Here is a 24,800-nt window from a genome sequence, read left to right on the forward strand (position 1 = left end):
ATTGCAGCTGAGAGGAAAAGCAGTGCAACCAAACATATCTCCTGCTGTAGACACATTTAAATTAACTTCAAGAAAAACACCGTGGTGGTGTTGTTGTTGGTCCCAGCATATTAAAGAGACAAGGTGGATGAGGTAATATCTTTTATTGGACCAACTTCTGTTGGTGAGAGAGACGAGCTTTTGAGTTTACAGATCACGCTTCTTCAGGTCACATGAAGAATTGCTCTGTGTAAGCTGGAAAGCTTGTCTCACCAACAGAAGTTAATCCAATAAAAGGTATTACCTCACCCCTCCTTGTCTCTCTTGCAAGAAATATAGCACGCACTGCGCCCACTCTACCCTTTTATTCTTGGTTTAGGTAGTTAAGCACATGCCTCCGCGCAACCAAGAGCTGACATGCCAGTGATCAAAGTAAGTCTGATTTTATGTTTGCAGCTGTTTTCAAAATGCCTCATTTCTCACTTTACAGCAGGTGAGATAAGTTCAGCTACACAAACTTCCTCTTCTATTTAGATCCTATGCTGTTTCAATTTGTGATTGTTGGGAGACTAGACTTCACCTATGCAGAGAACTTGAGGCATAGAAGAACATTTTTTCCTCAAGAGTACTCAGGGATACTTTATTTTAGGGAAGATTTATTGAACAGTAATGGGATTGGAAGTGTTCTGCAAAAGCTTCTTATGAATACCCAAGAGAGAAGTGTTAGAGGAACCATTTGGAGAAGAAAATGCATCTAGAACTAAGAGAATACTGAATGTAATATATCTAACCACAGAAACACTGGCTAGTTTTTCAAGCAATCAGATTGTTACTAGGAAAGTTGAGGTATCAAGGAGTAGCTCAGTGGTTTGAGCATTGGCCTGCTAAAGCTAGGGTTATGAGCTCAATCCTTGAGGGGGCCATACAGGGATTTGGGGCAAAAATATGTCTGGGGATTGGTCCTGCTTTTAGTAGGGGGGTTGGACTAGATGATCTCCTGAGGTCCCTTCCAACCCTGATATTCTATGAAAAAAAGAAAGAGTACTGGTCTGCTATTCAATGGGTCAATTCCTGCTATATGCATTTTGGAGATTTATTCCCTTCAAGTATCTTTTTAATTATTTCTAGGAACATTACTGGGCATTGTATTTGGTTTTATTGCTTACCAGAGATTCCCCCCCCCCCCGATTGAAATTCAACATTTTGTAGCTGGCCAACCCAAGGCCTATGCATAGAAGTTCTCAAAATGGATTACCCCATTTTTAATAAACCTAATAAAGATATGTTTTAAATTTATTTTCTGGCCTTGCCTTAAAATGATGTGTATTTTTGGACTAACATATATCAAAAGGCAGCAGTATACTTTGCAACTCTCTCAATAAAAAAAGATACTCCCACTTTGGGCCTAAATTTACCTCAGGCCCAAACAGCTCTAGTTATAACATGATTCTTATTGTGAACTATTTCTTTTCTTAATTTGATTGCAATGTATAGACAGCATCAAATCTCAGGGCCTAGACACACCTCTAACAGATAATTAAAAATATAATCCAAGTAAGACAAAAAACACCAAACTAATAACCTTTCATCACCAGAAAGAAGCCAGTTCACACAAATAAAATTTCCATGCCTAAAATCCCACAAAACCCAAATTCATACCAAATAAAAATCCAAAGCCCCATACAAACTCCCTCAGAGGTCTGCACAAATATATGGCTTAACAGTGTAACCTAAGGGTCAACATCTTCAAGCTTTTTTGAATGAAGTGGAGTTAGGGAATTAACATCCAGAGCCAAAGGGTCCTCACAGAGACTGCTTTCACAGCAGTTCTCGTTCTTATAGATCAAGGAGTTCCAGCATCAGGCTCTCTGCTGATGTCAACTGTTGCAGTAATGCCCAAGGAGAGAAGTGGCTTGTTAAGTAAAGAGGCCCCACAAAACTTAGGGCTTTGGTGGCATACACACTGAATCAAGAAAACGAATCATGTATAATATTGCTTATGTTAGAGAAATTAATGCTGCTGTAAGCCAAGCTTCCTATACACCACTAGTTTTATTGTGTTCATCTTAATCTCTATTTGGGCCCTGGAAGGCAGAGAAATAGTGTCAATGGATTTACAGACAGATTTATTTATTTACAGAGATTTCTATGGATCTTCATTAACATAAATGTGGGTTTTGGGTGTGCAAGAAATGTAGCTCTGGACCCATAACTGGTACAGCTCCCATTTTTACCAACTGCATTCAGAATGATTATCAGACAATATAGACCATTAAATACGGGGGGTCAATTTCACTCACTAAGCATAGAAAAATGCATATGGCTATTACTGTTCAAGTTATGTATATTTTGACATTAAACTTGATTAATGACAAAATTAAAATTAAAACAAAAATGCTATGAGCAAAGCAATATGGATGCATCTCCTTTTCTTAGAGATACACAGGTGGGGATAGCCAGATAAAATATACAGATGTGAATGATATTGTGAAACGATTAAGTAATCCTGCAAACAATACCAACTACAATGCTTTCTACGATGGATAATCCCATTAATGTTAACAAGAACTGGGGGTATACAAAGATTGAGGGTATGCTTCTGGCTGTATGATTCTTATCTATGTTTGGCTATAAATAAGTCCATTGTCCATAAATCTATAGACATTGCTACTTTGTCTGCCAAGGCCAAAATATTGAAGATACAAAATGAGCACTAAGGTATAATTAGAAATATTTTAACATTGGAGTGAATGGAAGCACAAGCTGTAGCATACACCATGCCCAACAGTGATTTACAAGATCCGATTCTTGGTTTGTTTTTCCTGAATGTATGAACTGAGTAATAGGTGGGAGAAATAGATTCAAGAATATGGAGAAATCTGGGTACCCTTATGAAACCTCTCTCTCTCTCTCCCTCCCCTCTCGCTATATATTAATGAAGTCCTAAGATGCAGAGATAGACAAAGGCCCAGATATTTAAAAGTATTTAGGCATTGCAGCACTCAGCAGTGCAATGCCCGATTTAGAAAACTTAATCTCATTTTCCAAAGGGATTTAGGCATATAGGAGCCTAAATCCCATGGGCTGTTAAGGGGATTTTGGCTCCTTAGTGCCTAAATCCTTTTGTAAAATGAGACTTAGGATCCTACATCAGTTATGTATTGCAATGATGAGCTCAGCAGCACCTAAGAACCAGTGGGACAAGGTGTCTTGTTGAGAGTCACAACTAATAGTACTTAACGGATATATAGACAGGGGTGAGCTGGAGCCGGTTCGCACCGGTTCGCACGAACCAGTTGTTAAATTTAGAAGTAGTTTTAGAACCGCTTGTTAACTGGCTTCCCTGCGAGGGACGCTTTGATGGGCTCTGGCTGGGAAGGGTGTAATTCCTCCTCCCGGCCGCCGGGGGGCGCTGCGCTGCGGGAGCCATGTGGGCTGCCTCCTGACCCGGTTGCTGCTGCTGCTCCTTGTACCTCTGGCCCTGGGGCTCCTGCTGCTGCCTGGTGAGTCCCCGGGGGGGCTGCTCCCAGCCGCTCCCCCAGTGTGAGTGTCTGTGTCTCCTGCCACAGCCCCTGCCACAGCCACTCTCTGCCCACAGCCACCCGCAGCCACCCCCTGCCCACAGCCACCCGCAGCCAGCCTCTGTCTGCATCACCTGCCCACAGCCAGCCCCTGTTGCAGCCAGCCCGTGTCACACTCCCTGCCTCCAGCTAGCCCTGCCCCATGCCCCTGTCTGCAGCCAGCCCCATGTCCACTGGTGCCCTGCAGTTCTCAGGGCAGTAACCCTGCATACCTGCTTCAATGAGGGGGGCAGGGAGCAGCTGGGACCCACACATGTGCACACCCTAGGGTGACCAGACAGCAAGTGTGAAAAATCGGGACAGAGGGTGAGGAGTAATAGGAGCCTATATAAGAAAAAGACCCAAAAATTGAGACTGTCCCTATAAAATAGGGACATCTGGTCACCCTAGCAGACCCCAAGGGAGTGGTGGGGACCCATACATGTGAAAAGGAGCTCATTTCTAGTTCAGACCCATCTTTTTTAAAAAGAACTTTAGGTAGGGTTAACATACATCTGTATTTTCCTGGACATGTCAGGCTTTTCGGTTCTTAAATCGCTGTCTGGGCGGAATTTTTAAAATTTAAAAAATCCTCCCGGGAACATACAGACGTATGGTAACCCTACTGGTAAAAAAAAATACATGCTCTGGCACATCCCTTAAATCAGAACTTTATAGAGAACCGGTTGTTAAGATTTTAGCAGCTCATCACTGTATATAGACTTAAATACGGGGGTTCAATTTCACTCACTAAGCATAGAAAAATGGATATGGCTATTACTGTTCAAATTATGTATATTTTGACATTAAACTTGATTAATGACAAAATTAAAATTAAAACAAAAATGCTATGAGCAAAGCAAGGGTAATTCTCTTGTGCAGTGCAAATCTTTTTGCTACGTTGTAAAATAAGCAAAATTGGATATATTGCATTGTTTTGTGATGATAATGAGACTTTTTAATACTGCACTAAAACTTTTTTGTGAGGATTAAACATTTTTTATTTTGGTATAAAATACTGCAAAATAAAGATAATGGGAATGTATGTATTTTCTGTTTTAAACTGCACAGCAAAATATTTCTGCAATTATCTTAATCTATCTCTATCTATGAATATCTCTACATGAGAATATCCTGGAAATAATTTTGGAATTACTGTTGCTTCCTTTTTCATTTGTGGAAAAAAATTACAATAGTTTTCTTAAATGGAATTGCTTCAGGGGACACTTTGGCATAGATGTGCATACACAAACCATCCCTTCTCTACTCTACAATCATACATCTAAACTAGCTATCTATTTCTGCTTTAGGACTAAGTTCTTTTCTTACCTTTAAAATTTCAAAGGCGCTTTCCCAGAATGCCTGCAGATAGAGTCAATGAAAAAATCTTCCCTTATTTTAGGTTTCAGTTTGTGTCTTACATGAAGATTGAGATGTGGTTTGTTAGTTTAAAACAGAAATAATTATGGTGCCATAAATTTCATGTTCTTTCTAGGGAGGTTGTGCCCATATCTTCAGACTAATATACTGAAATTTCAAAAGAAAGAAAGCACCTCTCAGCAAAAATAAACTAAAAAAATATGTATGGAAATTCATTCATCAATACCTGAAAAAACAGATTCTGGTAAGAGTGAAAATGCTGCACACCTATTTTTTACATTTTTCAACTTCACAGGATGAATTTTCTAAAAGGATGCTAATATAGGAGGTCTAAATGCTGCATTTAGATACCCAAATATACACTTAGGCACATACGTGCAAATCTGAACATTCAAACATGCTATATAGGCACCTACATTTAAAACTTGGGCCCCATTTTTGAGAGCTTGCATTGAGGTAGGATGTACCATGTATTCTTTGGTGCATAATTTTAATTTCCCACAAGCAACAATTCTTAAAGTATTGTTGGTAGGGAATTTTTATTCGTCATTAGGCCTTTTATTAACACACTGCTAGATCTTTCTCTAACTGCACCCACTCTCTTTGTGATCACACTGTGTGTAATGACAAGTCTGCCCCAGGAGATTGTAGTTATACTATAGAGCAGAGAGCAACAGATCAGCCAGCGTGCATATAAATTTCAACCAGTTAGCTATACCAGTGTGAGAGAAAACATAAGAGAATAGAAATTATCTGCACTGTAAAGTGGAACAGCAGTATTGTTTGGTACTGTAAGCGGCATGCATTCCAGCAATGTGAAAGGGATAGTACATCTGTTTTACTTACATGTCAAATAACACAGTAAACCTGACTTGTTACTGCTGTGCTGGACAGTCCAGCATAACCTTTTACTTGTGGATTATCTATTGTGCACCTGGTCTTCCAAACAACTGGGCTTCTGATGATGATAGTTTCTCCCTGTTTTAACTATATACCCTGTAAATTCAAGTTAGAGATTTACTAAGGAGCCTGTTCAGGAAGCCAGAATAAGGAACCTGGAATCAACACCACAAGCTTAAGCAAGGCCCAGATAAGCTAGCTAGCTACTGGTTGAGGAATGATCACACTTAACTAGACATAGGACATAGTCACAAAGCTTAGATCTGGATTTTAATTCAAACTTTCCCGAAGCTCTGCAGTCAGGTCTGATATTCTGGGTCAGACTCATTCTTGTTTCTAGTGCATATGTGGAAACCCAACCCCAGCCAAACACAAATGTCGTGAGCAGAGAAGAATTCAGCTTGATTGTTGCTGCCCTGCTCATGCACAGATATTCACGGACAACTGGGAGATCCACAAATGGATCTCCCGGTTTGTAGAATTTAGTCTTCAGTGCTTGTACAATCTGAGGTTTAAAACTGAACAGGCTCAGACAGGACCGATTAAAATAAATATAGAAAACCTCACCGCATACCTTTTTTGGTGACCTGAGATTTTTTTTAAAAATACCATTGCACTCACCTGACAAATTATATGGTAGCAGTTTGTTTAATTTCAGTTTAAAGCAAACAAACTAGTTACAAACACCTTAAAACAGCATCTTATACTTTAATTACTTCACCAAGCAGATAACAAAAGTAGACTCAAATATAATTTTAGAAATATACAAACATTGATCATTGCCTGATTTTTTTAAAAAATTGTTAGGTGATTGTGTGTCTCATAAAAGTATGGGACTACTAGACTAGATTAGAGCCTGATCATGGTGTTACCAATTCCCAGAATAATTGATATTGGTTTTAAATTCCCAGCTCCCGGAGTCATGTGAATAGACGCCTTTCATTCTCAGCTGCCTTATTGCTCCTCCCTGCCCCCCCAAATCTCTATTCCTCATGGCTGTGGAGAAAAGTTTCAAAATGTGAATGCTAAAGGCTCAAAAACCAGATGGAAGATAAAAAGAACCCCAACATTATTATTAACGTCTTATGGTATTTAAACCAGTCTCATGATTTTTGAATGAATGTCTGGGGTCTGACCTTAATCCTGTATTTAATTCCAGGGGCTGCCTGGAGCACTGAATGTCAACTGTGCCAAACTGTGTGATAATTTCGTGATACAGATTAATGTCTGCTATGGCAGGTTCAGACCTTGAAATCCATTTTCACTTTGAACCCAGATCTCTAAAAGTAGGAGTCTTTGTACTAACCTGGAGCCTAATTAATTAATTTTAAAAATGAAAATTCAGTAAATCCTAAAGCAGTAGTTGCTCATTATGGCCATAATCCTACAATGTGATCAGCAATGTGATCCACATAGTCAGATTGATGGGCCCGCATGGAAGTACAACAGCCAGTTCTAAAATATAACGGTCACTATCCAATGCATGGCCCTGTTAGTCTATTAACACACAGAGTAGGGAAGGAACACAATTATCTTACAAATTTTTTCCTATTATTAACAAAATCTAATTTTGTTCTGATGATTTTTAAGCTTTTGTCTATTCAAGGAACACTGCCTTGTTTCTAACACTGATGCACATTTCTCACATTGGTCACATCAACTGCTTAAACTGCCCCTGGATAGAATGTTATTTCCATATTCTCCTCTCTTAAAGGGAACAGCTGAGATCAGAAAGGCTGTGTATAGTAGTCTGGGGCTTCAATAGACAACACAAAGCCAGAACTGCCATTATGGCAAGACATTTCAATGAATGCCTATGAAATAGGTCTCTTCCATGTAAACACACTCACTAAAGAGGCCCACAGATCCAGCAACTTTGGTGGTTTTATAATACCCAGAAATTAAAGATGCCATAAAGGTGGCACATCAACGCATCTACAAACCTAGTATTTATAGGTCTTTAGGGCCTAAACCTTCTACAGTTTGACAGTTTGGCTACACAGGAAGGACAGGACACATTGGATGTGGTTTAATCAAGAGGGCCTCATCGCTCCTTTCTTTAGCTCCTGCACAAAAGCTTGAAATTCCAATGCTTTAGGTGTATTTTAGTAATTAACATACACAATTATAAAAAAATGTAGTTAAACTTGTAGAAGGAACCACTCTTATAAGGAAACATACCATCATAACAGACTGCACCAAAGTAACCCTGAACACATTTAGCAAAATCTACTACACTTCTGTTGTAAGACCACCATCTTTCAGCAACTGATTTTCACCAATTCCTAGCATGGTTTTCCTTCATTTCTTTTTCTTCTCAAGCTGCCCCTAAACTTCGTTTTGCTAATGTATGTTTTCCCCCCCACTGAAAAAATCAGGTGGACCAAATGCATTCCTACTTTTGTTACCAAGCTATTAGAAAGCTGCAACAAGATATTAGAGAATTCCTAAATCTGGTAAAAATCCCCACAGGCTCTTTAAAAAAAAAATCCAGGTTCAACCCTGCCTGCCTATCTGTTTGTCAGGTTCACAGAGACCTGCCTCAAAAGAAAAAAAACCCTCCTTATTATGTAGGAGGAACAGACCATCTGCAGTGGGCTCAGAGAGACAATTAAAAAAAATAAAGGAGGAGGCAGGTCCGCAGCTACATTCGCAGTCACTGAAGTCCCTGAGAGTCAGGAACTGGCAGAGAGAGAGAGAGAGAGAGAGAGACTGTGGGTGAAACTGGAAGCAGGGTGTACAAGAATTGTCATTGCACAAGGAAAAATTCTAAAAAAGAACAATAGCGTCAAGATCTGAGAAAGCATGATAAAAAGTGAAATAAGAAGAACTTATGAAAAAGTTTTCCAGAAGATCTACTAAACCTGAGATGGCTAAGGTAGAAAGAGGGACATGGAAGGTAAGGAGGAATGATAAAGCCATTCTGGCACCAGATAGTCCACAGGAGACATTGCTGGCATCAAAAATTACTTTAGAGGCAAATGTGAGAAGCTGGTAACAACGGAGAATCCAAAAAAGTTGTTTTTTCTTTTAAATAAACATGGTAGTTTTGTAAATTCTCATATCTCTCGCAGTATTTGTACTGCACATAAATAGTTAACCTGCAGTAACAGCTGTTTGAATACATATAAATCAGATTATTCTGTGTAGGAGACAGGGAAAACTGATTTTATTGTAAAGGACACTATGTGCGCATGCATGCCCGTGCTAGAACAAATGCATAAACCTCAGAATAATAATCAAAAGAGATAATTATACTTATAATTTTTAAAAGCCAAGAAAAGAAACATAACTGTACCATGAATAGGCAAATCTTAGTAGCTAGCTATAAATGAATGTGGTTATAGAAACTTTCCCTGAATTGAAGAAACTTAATGATTTATGCCCCTACTCAAGCCAAAATTCTTGTAAGTCTTTGTCCCATTATATGTAACTTTTTTGGCTTTTTTTAAACACTAGGGATGAAATCTTGATATCATCGAGGTCAACTGCAAAACACACATTTATTTCAAAGGGGTCAGAATTTCACTCTCAATAGGAGTTTATGAATAGTCTGATGCTGCAAACACGCTTGTAATTACCTTTACTCACGCAAGAGGTCCCACTGACTTTGAAATGACTACATGTGTAAATGAAGTTACGTATGTGTCTGTTTGCAGGATCCAATCCCTACCACAGGAATAATTTTCAAGGTGATTATTTAAAAATGCTCTGCATCCACCATGACATCACCACTGTTTTACTCATAAAAAAATCCATATGCTTAGAGAAATATTGCAAGGGTGTCACATATAAATTTAGTTTGGTACTTAAAATAAAGGCAGTGTTGTGTACATATATACTTGTACATCTAAAACCTACTGCACATGCACTCTAGCAAATAAAAGGCAAGACCTTGATATAAAAAAATGTGTGCCTATCTAAATACATGTTTATGCTGATGGAGGGAGTTTAGGGTATTTTCCAGATTGTTCTTGTATCCAAGTGCAACCTGCTTATTTTGACCTCAGTTCTTAGAAATTGTTGATGCCACGATAAAAATATGCTCCATGTTCCAACAAGCAACAAACAATTCTAATGACAGAATACTCCATCTGTGCTGTTAGAATGTACATTTTCAGTCTATAGCTTATATATGTTCATATAAATATAAATAAATGTTGTTATGCTTCCTTTTAAAAAAAACCATACAATTGGAAATGCACACTGTACAACCTATACTGTACATTGAAATGAACTATATGTTTTAACACACAAAAACAACAATTAAAATATTTTTGCTAATGACCATGTTCTTATCACAATAGCACATAAGCTATTTTTCTTCCTTATCTATTTCTGAGTGTATATTTTATTCTTAAAAGTAAGGGGAGCTTAACTAAAATTCTCTACCACCACCAGAAAGGAAGGATAAAGAATGCAAAGTAAAATGCATTATTTACAATATGCTGTCATACTGAATTAAATGGATTTTTTCATCAACCTCATACTCTGATGAAAAGGTATGTTATAGAAGGATGCATATTCTGGACCTTTCAATTTCTCTTGTATCTTCTCTTTTTATGTGGAAAAACACCCACTGGTACCGGTCGGATGAAAATTGCAATCTTTTCCTCTACCAAGATCTGGTACCAATTACTTTGGAGTTAGAGGCACTATATAAAAGACAGTGCTGATCTGTTTCTGAATTTGTATCTTGATTAAACTGTTAGACTGTGGCACAAATACAGAGATTACCTGATTTTAAAAAGTTACTTTACTAAATTATCCAAGAAATGTACAGTACTACATCATATTTTAAAAATCTTCTAATTGATTCTGTATTTTATGTTTTTAGTTTACATTTTGGTTATGCCAAATGGCACTATTCAGATGTGATAGAAGCAGAAAATCATTTTACAGAAGATACTATTCGAACTGTAAACTCCAAACAAAAAGTCTCCAAGAAAAGACTGTGCTGTAGCACTTTAAAACCCAAGTGATGGGAACAAACAATTATTTTATCATTTTCTAAAATTATTTTAATATTATTTTTGTCATATATATAATTAAACACAAAGGCCCAAATCAGTTCTCAGTTACAGTGGTATGAATCTGAAATAGCTGCACTGAAGTCAGGGGCATTCTTTCGGATTTATCCCAAAATTTGCTTTGAAGTTGCTAAGGTTAATTCATTTCGCTCTTAATAGCTTGAATGTTTCAATGTATATTTAAACTATCTAGAATTCTAAAGCTTAGGATTATTACTTTAATCATTGTTCTTGATTACAGTATAATGAAAAAATATCAACTAAAGCAGGCTGAAGCAAGAATATGTTCTCAAGGGCCCAATCATGCAAAACTCCCAAAAAGGAATTTTAGAACAGGCCCTAATTATTATTAAACCCTCAGTAACATACAGTATATATCATTCTCTCCATACATATGTAAATATCCCACAAAAAGCTATTGAAATAAATTTTCAAATCATGTTTTCAGGATGCTGTTTTTTCTATGGCTCCTACTATTTTTTCCACCATTGTTCTAATATATGCTATTACAATTTTCTAGTTAATTTAACATACTGATTGTCAGAGTAAAAATGTAGTTTTGCAAAACTTGTAAATGGTTAGAAATTAATTAGTATGCACATTATTCCAAAATTTAAGGTAGATGGTGTATACTTTGTGTATGTGTATGTGTGTTTGCTACATTTATTATAAGACAAAAATCAACTTTTTATATTAGTCAAAAGAAGGACATTTATTTAATTTTTTTCTCAAGTTTTTAATATGAAACTTGGCTGCTATAGTTTTTTCCCCACATAAATCAACCCTTAGCTCTTTTGAATTGAAACAATATGACATGATTATTGTGGGAAATTTTATTGTTACTGAAATTTAAAACTTTCTGTACCCAATTCTACATTTTCTGTAAATCAAAACCCTATTTCACTTAGGGCTACAATTAAACAGAGGAAATCAAAGACTAAGTTCCAAGCAAGTCTTGCTATTAATCATTGGAAGAACTAGTAGTCCAAGTACTTTTATTGCAGTTTCTTTCTTCTTGAAAACTACATTTTAATCTACAACTTTAACTCTTTAATACAGACTGCATCACAGATGAGGCAAATTAAATAAGTTATTCTGTAACAGTATAGTATTGCATACAATTTAGTATAATACAATAGCATTGCATTACAATAGTCCGTACATGACTCCAAAAATAAAATTCTGACTAACTATGTAACCAGAGTTATTTATGGACTTATTTTCCCCTCTAAACTCAACAGTCGCTTGTTGAAAAGTACATATCTGACAATGTTTGATCTGACACAATACCACTGGACAGTTATTTAGGGCCTGATCCTACAACTATTGAATTCAATGAGTTTTGCCTTTATCAGCAATGGATGCAGGCTCAGGCCTTTCACTGAATATATCTGAATTGAGTTTCTGTGTGCTTTTTTTTAAAAGTATAACTTAAAAATAACACTTGATATGAACATGAAAATTCATATCCAATGTGTTTCTTATTTAAAGAAAATCACAAGAAGACATATTATTTAAACAAGAACAATAAAAAGTAGTGATAACAATGCATTGGATATATGGTTTTAGGATAAATATTTATTTAAATACCCCATCCCACAAAACAATATTGCCTTTCATTATTTAACAAAAAACCTCATAATGGACTTTACAGAAAATAGAATATGTATGCACTGTTCGAATAAAAAGATTAAAAAATGCCTCACCATGTCATACTGATAATTTATCTTGAAAGTTACTGAATTACCAGTCCCATACTACGTGTGTCAGTAGTAGCATGACAGTAGAGTTTTGCTTTGCTGATTAGAATAAAGTGAAATAGGTATATTATTCACTATGACTGTAGATTTGTAGATTTCTGGTCTATTGGATCCTTTTACTGGATATCTAATTCAGTGGTAGACTTAAACTGAAATATCTCATCACTGCTGGAACTGAACTCCTGGTGTGGCCAGTATCTGTTTCTTAGAATATAAAGTTCAAATTCCAAATCTGCCAGTCAGCCTCTGAGACTATATTCCAATGAGTTTCCAGATCTCCAGTTCAAAACATGGTGGAGCAAGCCGATCACTTTGAATGTTCCACCCATCTAACTGAAGGAGGGGGAAAAATACAGCTTTGTTTTCTTTTCTGATTTGAGCTGCAGGAGGACTATATAGGAGATGCGTGAGCTAGAACAATCAGTGCAGCCATAGTCTTGCCTACTAATAATTTTGGAAATATCTGTGGGTATTCTGAGATGAGGAGTGAAGAAAGAAAAAGCAATGCAAAGTCAATTTAAAAAAAATACAAGAGTTTAGGACAAGTGTGGAAATGAGACAAAAAAAAAAAAAGCAAAACATGCTGCCTTGACACAGTCCTAAAATCTGTCCAAATGAACAGTCCAAACTAATAGCCTTCATCCTCCCACTCCTGTCCTTCCTTACATTTCTCACGCTCCATTATTCCATCTGGTCTCAAATTAGACTTTAAGCTCTAAGGTGTAGGGGCTGTCTACCTGAGTATTATACAATTCTTAATATAATAGCAACTGTAACTGGTAAAACAACAGGGGGAGGGATAGCTCAGTGGTTTGAGCATTGGCCTGCTAAACCCAGGGTTGTGAGCTCAATCCTTGAGGAAGGCAAGAGGGGGCTGGACTCAATGACCTTTCAAGGTCCCTTCCAGTTCTAGGAGATAGGATATCTCCATTTAAAAAAAAAATTACAAATAAATAATTATAATTTTCAGAATTTTGAGTCTCCAATCTGAGACATATAGGAGCTGATTCTTAGAGGAACTAAGAACCCAAAGCTCCCAGATGAAAATTTTTAACATCTCTGATAATCAGGTCCTAGATATCTCATGTGCAGGATCCAAAAATAAGTGAACACTTCTGAAAATTCCAGCTATAGGCTTTCCATATTTTAGTTTATAAATATAAGAAGCACTATTCTCAAAACAGATCTCTTTATCTACTCACTGAAATTATCCTTGTTATTTAAGCAAAGTGCTAATCCTGTAGATTTCATGGGAATTTTTCTGGACTTGAGTTGAATGCTGATGTGTGTAAAGCCACATCACATGCACAAGTGTCTTCAGGATCTGGATGTAAGTAACGTGCTCAATAGAAAGATTAATTAGTTGTTAAAATAGTAATTAACAATACACTTAATCTTAAACACTAACTTAAAAATATTATAGGTTTTGCTGGCGTGAAGCTGAACATACTGAGGAACTACTGATGCTCCCTTCACTTGGTAAAATTCTAAGCACTGTAAGTCTGTTTTTTAATTATATACACCACATGTGTGTCTGGAGGCACTCTTGAGTGTAGCTGTGCCCTTGATGAGAAAAACAACAACACAAAACTGGAGACAGGGTGATTGAGGAAGCCTGTTCATTTGAGCTGACTGTAATTTGCTACACAATGCCAATACTGTATTGACCAAGAACTCTCGCTAGTTCTACTAGTACTAAACAGTTCAGCTTCTAACAGGAAACATAGGATGGGTTACAATACGAGGCAGAAAATAATGGAGATATCAGGAAAAAAAAATTCAGCAAACAAAAGATCTAAAATATGTCAGAGGACGTTACTTTTAACAAGTTTCCTCCCAGATGGCTACACTAGAGGAAACATTTGAAATGCATCCTGCAAAGGACATTTTTTGTAATCAATTATCTCATTTATTTCCATACGCTTTAATAGAATGTTAACAGCATACTGTATTTTAATGAGTCGGAAGGAACTATTCTACACTGGAACGGGATTGGATTTGGTGATTTAACAGATCATTTCTATCTCCAGCTCTTCTGATTTAGGTTTAGATTTTTGATTTCAGGTACCTGTGTGCAAAATGCCACATGCCTTGTAACCACACTTACTGCTTATGTATGTACAAAACAGAATAATTTTACAAGATGGTGGTGGAGAATAGAAACATGCTAGCTTAGGAAGGGCACCAACTAATCTTCCACCTATGAACGTTTGGTTTCATAGTCCACTTTAGACCATGACTAACACTGATTTTTAGGAGGAAGAGGAGTATTCTTTTAGACCCCATCACAAAACCATCACATACTTTTGTATGACTGGAAGTGCCTACCCAAAATTAACCAAGAACTAGAATAGCAGCTGTAGTGGAGATAAAGGTTGAGATACTTTAGCAGCCCTGTGCAAAGTAATGTTGTTAGTCTCTCAATTTCATGAGCATTAGTTGCACTCACACATTTCAAAACACCTTACACCTTTCCTTCCACTAAATAAATAAATAAATAGAAACCACACTAAGATATACAACTTAGCATTTATATATCATGCTCTGCATGTTCAACCATTAACTATTTCTCATAAAGCCCCTGTGCAAAAAGTAAAAATTATTATCCCCACTTTACAGGTGGGGAAACTTAGGTAGAGAGGTGAAATGACTTGACTGAGTCTACAGTGAGTCGGTTCTAGAGCTGGGTTTAGAGTTTAGGGCTCTCTCAACTCCCAACCCTTTGCTCATGCCTCCAGATCACAAACACACCCATATATGTGAAATTATGGCCAGGTTCTAACTAGCGTGCTCCACTTTGTTTATGGAAGTTGGAATGGCAAAGAATAAATCTCACCATGTTTTTCAAAGTAGCACCACAATCTCTTTGTTGGCCCAATCATACAACCAGCCCCACTGAAATCAACGGGACAGTGAGATTTCTCACAGTAGTAAGCACTTTACCCAGTAATAAGTGTTTACATGTTTAGGTCCTGTGCAGAGGGCTAGAATATGGCCTACGCAATACATAAGTTGACTTTAGTGAGACTTAAAAGATATATAGGCCTGGAACTGGCCCTTTGAGAAACGGGTGAATTTCACCCTATTAGAGTAACTGGTACAGTAGTAACCAATGGCTTTTCTTTTTTAAAAAAAACTAGTGCTCAGAATTTGTAACATTACAGAATGCTGTGAAATGTATCTAAGAAAAACCTCTTGCAAAATCACCTGTAGACTTTTGTGTTGATGAAAGTGTGTCTTGTGAACCAGTGAGGAACTGAAACCAACTGCACAATTCACTGTCCAACTAGCTTTCAAAATTCATCTCTAAATGCAAAGATGATTTTAAGAATTTTTGTTTGTTCTTTATAAGAAATTTTAAAGTAGTGTTCAGAATTAGAAAGTGCTGAATTTTTCATTAATTCCTCTCCAGGGAAGCTTATTAGCTGCTTTTTATTTAAGGTTTTATTTTGGATTTGATTACTTCTGCTGAGGAACATCCATATGACCACAGAAAGTTACAGTTTCTGATTCCTTTTTGGAATTTAATACTTATTCACTTATCCTCTTTTCTGTGTACTCTTCACTATATTCTGTTCAGCAGATATCAGAAATACGAAGACCTAAACCAATAAGATAGGATGGAATTTTGATGGTCATGTATCTAACAAGGAATTTTGTAAATGGCCATAGGCTTTAACCGTATGCAATATGGCCCTACCTTACTCACAAGAGAAGACCTATTTTGGGAAAAGAATGTATTTCTGTTTAATTCTTGATGTTCTTTTTAACTAGCCAGGGCTGCAGATACTGATATATGGAGTATGGTATGACATGCTGCTGACTCTCTAATTATGGAATACAGATGTACAATGTCATCAACAAGTGTGAGATCATCCTTCATATGTTACAGAAGTCATGGATGAAAAATCCCTTTTTCACAGTTAAGTGAAGCAAAACCTCGACTGGATGTGCTACCCTGCATCCGTCATGGCCTGCTCTCCCACACCAGATACAACTTCCTGCTGACCTGCTGTCACTCCCCAAATTATTCCTCTTTTTGTAGATTCAAGAAAGGGATGTATAAACCATGTTGGTTGAGGTCACTATACCAGGCTATGGTCCAGCAAACTGTTCCTTGCCTTTAAGCTTAATTAACCCTGTAAATTGTCACTCTAAAAATGATTTTTGGGGCCAAAATACAAATATCTGACAATTAATATTTTTAACTTGTTAAACAGGAAAAACTGAGCTTTTATGGGTTATCCAGAGGTAAGTCGAAGACTTACCATTTTAAATAAATATTTTACATATTCAATATGATTTTACATACATGTATATGCACACACATATTATATAATATTCAAATTAAATTAAATTTACACACAATGAAAGTGTGTGTGTCCATATACGTGTGGATCTATGTATATAAATGTGTGTATATATGATGGCAAAGATGCACATATACACACACAGATACAGGATACACACATTCTAGTGGGGTAACTTACATTTTATTTGAATTAATATTAAGATATTCCAGTCGAACTGAAATTTCAGCATAATCATTTTATTTATAATTTAAAATGTAAATCTACCTTAAATCTATCATTGTAAATCTTAATTTAAGAAACAAAATATATAGGTGACCATTTCAGCATAATTCCGCCCTCTATATAATTTAAATATAGAATTTTTCTAAATGAGAAATTTGCATCCATTTGGGAAAAAAATCAGTCATTAACTTTGCAACATTTGATTATATAAACAGATAAATTATGTATTTCAAAATTAAATTTAAAAAATCTAAACATGCTGTTTATGTAACAGAGATGGAAGAGCTTAAACTTTCACACAGCATTAAAAAAAGTTGCAGCAAAGTTTATAATGAGAATATATGACCCTTGGGTCTTTGGGGCCTTAGGCCTTCCTTTGGCCTTTTAATATAGTTTTCATCCATTTTGGTGCATATTCATCCCACACCATGAACCTTACAACACAGAGATGCACGTTAGCGGAGGGAGAATATGGATGCCATGTCCTCTAAAACAAGACAGCAGCACGGTGGCACTCCTTTGTTTAAATCAGTCAAACCATACAGACACAATATGCACTGTGTAAGTCTAGACAGCACTTAATATTAGTTAGATGCACTTTAAATGCTCTCTCCATTCAAGTTTAGGTTTCCTGTATCAATCATTTAAATTTAAATAAGTGTTACTCTGATCCAAAGCTCACTGACATCCATTGGAGGTTTTCCATTGACTTCAATGGGATTTGGATCAGGCCCTAAAGGACCAGACATACTTTTTCTACAAACGAACCAGACAATAAATATAAATTGTTGGGTGCAACAAATGTTGATATGCAAAATCGGATAAGGATTAAAAAAAAAGATGGTAAATGACAACAAACAGAGAACAAGAGCTATATTATTAATAATACTTTTAAAATGAGATGTGGTATACAGTAGGAAAAATAAAGTAATTCTAAAATAAGAATCTTTTGTGTATGAATGTAAAAACAAAGATACAGACCAAGAGTTTGTGAATGCAATCAAACAGTGTTCCCTATCCTTTTGCACATTAACTGAGTAACAATTAAAAACAATACCAAAAGGCTGCCAAAGCATTCAGAAGTCTAAAAGGCTTTTGTGTATCAATAAAGCACCTACTAGACTGAAATTATTAATTAATTATCAATTCAAAATACAGCAAATATTTGTAATTTTTCATGTTGATTATACCAGGTAGGTGAAAACTTAAGTTTTAAGTGAAAACTTGAGTTTTAAGCAGAAACCTAATATACTTGGTGTTGAAAAACAATGACAGTCTTAACAAAAAACCAAAAACAAAATCCAACATCATTCCAACCCCCACATGGTGGTAGAGGACATATACTGACTTGAATTATGAATGCAAAGTAGCTTGATGTACCATGACTGCAAAATACCAAAATACTACCAAATATTTTTCTATTCAGCCATCCCCCCAAAATAAGTAAATAAAATGACACAAAATCAGTCTGTTTGCATTTTCTTTTTAACTTTTTCAGCCAGTTCTTTCCGGTATGTTTTCCTTTTTGTTTAAATTAGCAGAAATAAGGAAAAATAAAATAAGGAAATAAAAAGAAAACAAGACCACATATGACAAGTATTTTTCTAATCCTACCATCTAAACAGATTTGCAATTGTAGTTATACACTGTAGCTCACATTTTCTCTCAAAAATGTAAACAGAAAGCATATGAGACTTTTGATCACTAAAAATGAGGATGTATTTCCTCTTCTTGATTTTTCCATGAAATACGGCGAGAAATTCCTGTCTTTTTTCGGTATATGAAAAGATACCATGTTGACTACACAGGTGTGCATGAGCATATGCACGTACATCATGCTTAGGGTGACCAGATGTCCCGATTTTATAGGGATAGTCCCGATTTTGGGATCTTTTTCTTATAGAGGCCTATTACCCCCCATCCCCATCCCGATTTTTCACATTTGCTGTCTGGTCACCCTAATCATGCTAAATACACACAAGACTTCAGCAAGCTAGAACAATGTGCGGAATTATCAGTCAGCAGTGTATATATAATCAATCAAGAGCTATAGAAAATGAACACTTTCTCAATTAATATTTAAGTCCTATTACTTGTAATAAAAATATTTTCTTAATTTTTTTTCTCTTACAAAAACTATGATCAGTGTTTGAGGCAATTTATTTTTCTTTTTTTTTAAACAAATCTAAAAAAAAAGCATGTCATTTGAATACTTCTCCAAGATCAGGAAGGAGCTGGATGTTTCTCCGGCAAATAACTGGCTAAGGTAATGGTAGTCTTATAGACAGCCAAAATTCAATAAACAGTAATTCAAAGGTGTTATTAATATTTAGAATCCTTCTAAAAAACATTTCTCTGACTTAAATGAAGAATTCCTTTGTAGGAAGCCACAGCTTTAATTATGTTCCTAATGAGAACCCAATGCCTCACCCGCTTCTTCCTAAAACTCTCATTTAGTGCACCAAGGTCAGGACCCAGTGCCTCTCCTCTTTATCATTTCGGGAACTATAATTTACACACATAACGTCTTTTAAGAAATATTTGGGAATGACATTCCTGCATAAATTCCACCAGACTCCTGAAAACAGTGAAAGGGAAGAGAAAGTCAGTCTAATGGTTGAACCATAATTTAAAACTGCTACATACACAGGCTGGATCCAAAACCCACTGAAGTTAATGGAAAAACTTCCAATGATTCCAATGAGCTTTGGATCAGACCCTTTGTTTCCAGAGGTCTGACATAACAAGTTTCAAATTTATTGAAGAGGAAAGAGTGTGTAAGTATTAAGTAATTAGCAGCACTAAGCTTCAGAAAATAATGGTTCTTATAAGGACTACCCAAAATAATGAAGGTTTAGATTTAACCACATACTTTAAAAGAGATTGAACTATGAAAGGGCCTGATTCTGCAGCTCTCATTCACATGTGTAGTCTCATGAGTAAGGCCATCAGGAGAGGGAGCCAAAATCAGAGTTTTGTTCTATCTTACTAATTAAATGACATACTTTACCACAATCCTGATCCTACTTGAAGTCACTGGGAGTTTTGCTGCTGACTTACATTGAGGCAGGAGTAGCCGCGGTGTTTACAAGATTTTCTTTCTTTAGAAAATCATATATGGATTTGTTCACAAACACTAATATATAGGTAAGTTTTACAAACAGGCGTATAAACAGATTTACTGTGCCCACTGACTTGCAGGCATGCAAATGCCAATACATTAAATCCTGATGTTTGTGCACATAGGGCCTGATCTAAATCCCATTAAAGTCAATGGATGGCAGTAGATTTTAGATCAGGCCCATAATTACAGGCATAAGCAAACAGGGGTTTACACATGCATTAGAGTTTGTGCTAATGTAAGCTTGCAAAAGTTTGCACATGCACTTAAAAATCTAGCCCTGCTCTTTTATATCTACCTATTTGCCAGCACCTACTTACCTATGCATGTCGACGGTGCCTACCAGAGTGGTTCTGGGTATCAGTACTACTCCATTGTCTAAGTGCTCTTGCTGCAATCAATAGTTTATCTAGCTGTATGCATGCAGAATAACAGAATGAATATCTTTGCACAAATCAAATACCAGATATAGTATATCAACACACACAGAACACGTTTCTTCATCTTCAGTTGTACGGCATGTACCGTTTGAAGAATGAAATGTATCGGTGTTTCTAATTAAAATGTAGTTTTTGCCAGACATAACTATACAAATCAAAATTAAAATTGTGACATGGTGTTGCATTGTTACAGATCCATCAGAACAGCCAGTTTAGCAGAAAGTGATGATTACCTGCACCTGTTTCAAGCTGAGAGCAAGTGATGCAGTTAAGAAGCAAAATGCCTCATTAGAACACATTTCAGATTTCTGAAGAGAAGGTGTCACAATCATAGACCTGCCCACACCTTAAGCAACTATGTGCAGGAGGGACTTTAAACCTTGTGGTTCAGCCTTGGAGACACCATAGCTTGATTATGTCACAAGAGCCAGTGTCACATGGAATGAAGGCAGATTACAGTGAAGTCATTCCACTTGTGAGGAAGTCACTGAAAACATACCACTGATTCAATGTGTCTATGTTTTATATGCAAATCTCTTCAAAATAAATCTAGATGGAAGAAAATATTCCTTTCACTCCTTTTTAATTTTATTTTTAGTCTCTAAAGAATGTTTAATAATATTTGGCACGTGTCAAAAGAGGCCAGGGCTCTATGTCTCTGTCTATGTCCGTATGAAATAGCCTAGGGTTTATATCATATTATATACGTAATATGGGCAAGAACAAGGAACTACAAGGCATTCAGAGAGATGCCTCAAACCAAAACAAAATCAAAACACCCTCTTTAATTCATACTGGCCCAAATCCTTCAGGTCTCACCCAGGCAAAATTCCAAAAATTTCAAATTTGCCTGAGTAAGGACACCAGGGTTTGGCTCTCAGTGATTTAAGTACAATTTATTACCTTTGAAAGTAATTACCCTATCATAATCCATCCATTTGTGTAAAGTATTGTGTACTTTGCTCATTTTGTTGTATTGCGATCTACTCGTAATCTTTTACATAGTATCTGCTCTCTGTTCAGCACTTCACATTACTCACAATCCTAGGACATATTTACCTTTTGCTGTTGCATCTTCTTCTCCCCATATATCAATAGTATTTTGTAGAACAAATATTTTGAAATGGGATATGTGGGATTTGAAAAGGGAATACTGGGATTTTTGTATGTATCTCATTTACATGCAACACTATCAACATGAACCAAACCACTTTTAGGAGGAATTAAAAAAAAAATTAGTAACCTGTTATAGACAACAGCATACCCTTAAATTATTTAAAAAAAGATTTAACTGAAACTATTATATAAAAACGCACAACTTGATTGATATAAAGAAAGATATATTCTTAATTATGGAGGGTATTATCTTTGCATTTTATATCCATCTACCACAAGCTACAGATCAATACTTCACAGTCCAATATAAAATGTTTTAACAAGTTAAATATTTTAGCTCCTGAGCATAATTCCTATTATAGCACTAATTTGAGGGTCTTACTGAAATTTTTAATCACTGGTTTTTATTTTAAATATTACTCAAAAATAATTTGAAACTTAAAAAGTTGGATGAGATCAGCCACCTAATGCATACATTTTCATCTCCCCTTCTTTGGATTAATGTACAAAGTACATGATTTTATGCCTTACTAAATCAATTCATACCATGCGCAAGAAAATTTTCATTATGAAATAAACCAATAATTCTGCTTTTATTACCTTTTTCATATCTATAATTTATAGCGAGTCATCTAGAATGTAACAATGCAAGCAAATTCACTGTAAATAATTTTATGTTTCTTGTAAAAATACTTATCAACAATAGAACAACAACAGTATTACAAGCTAGTGAGAAAAAAAAACTTCTATAGATATAGAACTATTAAGGTCATGTATCATGAAGCAGTTTGAATTTCCCTTGATGTGAATTTTATTTTAACTATCATTTTCTGATTTTATAACTACTACAAATAGTATAGCTTAAAACTCCCCAACTATTATTCTATTTGCACTGTTCTATGGAACTTACACAGGCCTCTAAAATAATACTTCGAAGAATTTAAGTTTAGCTTTTCTACCATTGAGTCATACATTCCTGAACTCCTTTCTTGATCTATACAATTCACCAATACATACTCTGGTTTTGAGGTTAATCAGCTTTACTACTAAAAGTTATTAGTTGTTTTTTGTTGCCATAAAAGAGTACAAATGCAATGCTATTACGTGGATTGTTTCAATCCAATATTGTCAGTGGCCTGAATTTAAAACTAGCTTTGCACGAGTCAGTTGCTACATTCTCATTAATTTTGTTTAAAAAATAAATTAGTTCAGGTTTACTTGTTTTTGTTTTTTTTTTACTTAAATGCACTGACACAAATAAAATAAAAATGAGCAACATTAAAATAGTTTACTAAGCCGTCATATTTTGCAGTGTAAAGGAAAGCATTTTCTGTTACAAGCCTATACAGAAGGAATAGGTTTTGCACAAAATGTCTTTGAAGTACATTTCTTTCCAGCAGAACAATGATATATTCTCGTGTATTTGCACATGTACATTTTACTTGGCTGCATGAATAATACAAACTAAATATGATATCCGCCTTTTCATAGTACTGATATATCTTAACTGTGCAGAGTTTGCCAAATTGACTAAGTGTTTCAGGGTTATGACAAGAACATCTACATCCACATGCTGTTTTGATCTATAAATGGCATTACATTATAAAAGTATTATACTTATATAAATTCCTTCATTCATATTTTGCGTCCCCTAAACTAGGACAATTCTGAGCATTCAGAAACAATACATATGAAAGCAGAAAATACGTATGCCAAAATGCACATTGCTAAGACAATCAGGAAAATGTAATTGTAGTGGGATGCAATTACTAATGGTCATCACTGAGTAACATTCAAAACTACCAGTTAATAAATGCACGTATGCACACGCGTAAACACACACACACACACACACACACACGACAAAGGCTAATATAACTCAAGATTAGCTATTTTTATAATTGTCCGAACATAATTGTCTAGCAACTTATTAGTAATTAAAATTAAAATCTGAATTTGCACCACACAACTTTGTTTTGTTTCTTTTCAGGTTTGAGGTTCCTTCTGTTTAAAAAAAAAAGACCTAAGGGGGAAAATAAAAAAGTGCCATTCAACAAAGAAGCTACAGTGTAATCAATGAAGGCAAGACTGGCACAAGTCCTAGAACATTTGCATTCAGAAATAAACGCTGTGATCGACCTTTGTCTGGTTTTAAACAGACTGGTGAATGGAGGAGTAGACTTGAGAGGGAGGAAGAATGAACCCCCCCCCCAAAAAAATTAATAACTGTACTGCGTCCTTAATAACCTGCAAGTGATCATTTTAAATTAATCTGAACCTTGATGGTCCAATATGTATTGCAGGTTAAAAATAAATGAATACGTAGTCAAAAGGCAATCTCCTGATATCCACTAAGAGTTTCTGAAACTTAATTTTCCTACTTGGTAATTACTCCAGTTGTTCACTCCATTGTGGAGGCAAATAAACGTGAAACGTTACCGCATATCAATCAGATGCATCTAAATGATGAGAAAGAATCTTACCCTGTGAATGGTGGGAAACAAGCCTCAGGGACCAGATATGGAGAGAGGATGCCAATGTGTTCACCTTGCAGTTCTGCAGTCTCCTGTAAAAGCAGATGGAAGACACTGAGTGAGCTCCATGGCATTTCTTGATTGTGCAAGTGCATGCAGGCCTGGAAGAAGGGAAGGCGGTCCTTACCTAGCAACGGGTTCCAGCTTCTCATCCACATGCTTTCCCTGCCACAACTACCCCTGGCTGCCAGCTCCCAGCAACAACAATAGGAGACTAAAGGGGTGGCATGAAAGGAAGAGAGAGAGAAAGAGAGAGAGAGACAGAGAGAGAGAGAGAGAAGGGGAGGGGGAAAAGAGAAGCGTGTTAAGCTTGTCTGGTAGTTAACAAGTCTTGAATGAAGAATGTTAGCAAACAGACAAACAGCATGTCTGATGCATGCTAATGGTCCTGGCTTCACCACTGACACTATGAATAATTCAGTAGTCCAAAAAAAAAAAAAAAAAA

General features: G+C 36.1%; 1 long non-coding RNA gene across 4 annotated transcripts; it reads left to right on the forward strand.

Moving 5' to 3' along the window:
- The first annotated feature begins 348 nt into the window (after positions 1 to 348).
- On the forward strand, positions 349 to 24,071 carry LOC120406306. Of its 4 annotated transcripts, none has more exons than XR_005599216.1 (4): positions 349 to 411; positions 14,033 to 14,105; positions 16,384 to 16,531; positions 20,899 to 21,201. It is a non-coding gene; the product is annotated as an uncharacterized LOC120406306 (long non-coding RNA). The 4 variants fall into 4 exon arrangements; XR_005599217.1 differs by lacking the exon at positions 349 to 411 and adding an exon at positions 3,459 to 3,482; XR_005599215.1 differs by lacking the exons at positions 349 to 411; positions 20,899 to 21,201 and adding exons at positions 5,049 to 5,163; positions 23,812 to 24,071.
- Positions 24,072 to 24,800: the final 729 nt, after the last annotated feature.

The sequence above is a fragment of the Mauremys reevesii genome, linkage group 1 (genome assembly GCF_016161935.1).
Source record: "Mauremys reevesii isolate NIE-2019 linkage group 1, ASM1616193v1, whole genome shotgun sequence".
Taxonomy (NCBI): Eukaryota; Metazoa; Chordata; order Testudines; family Geoemydidae; genus Mauremys; species Mauremys reevesii.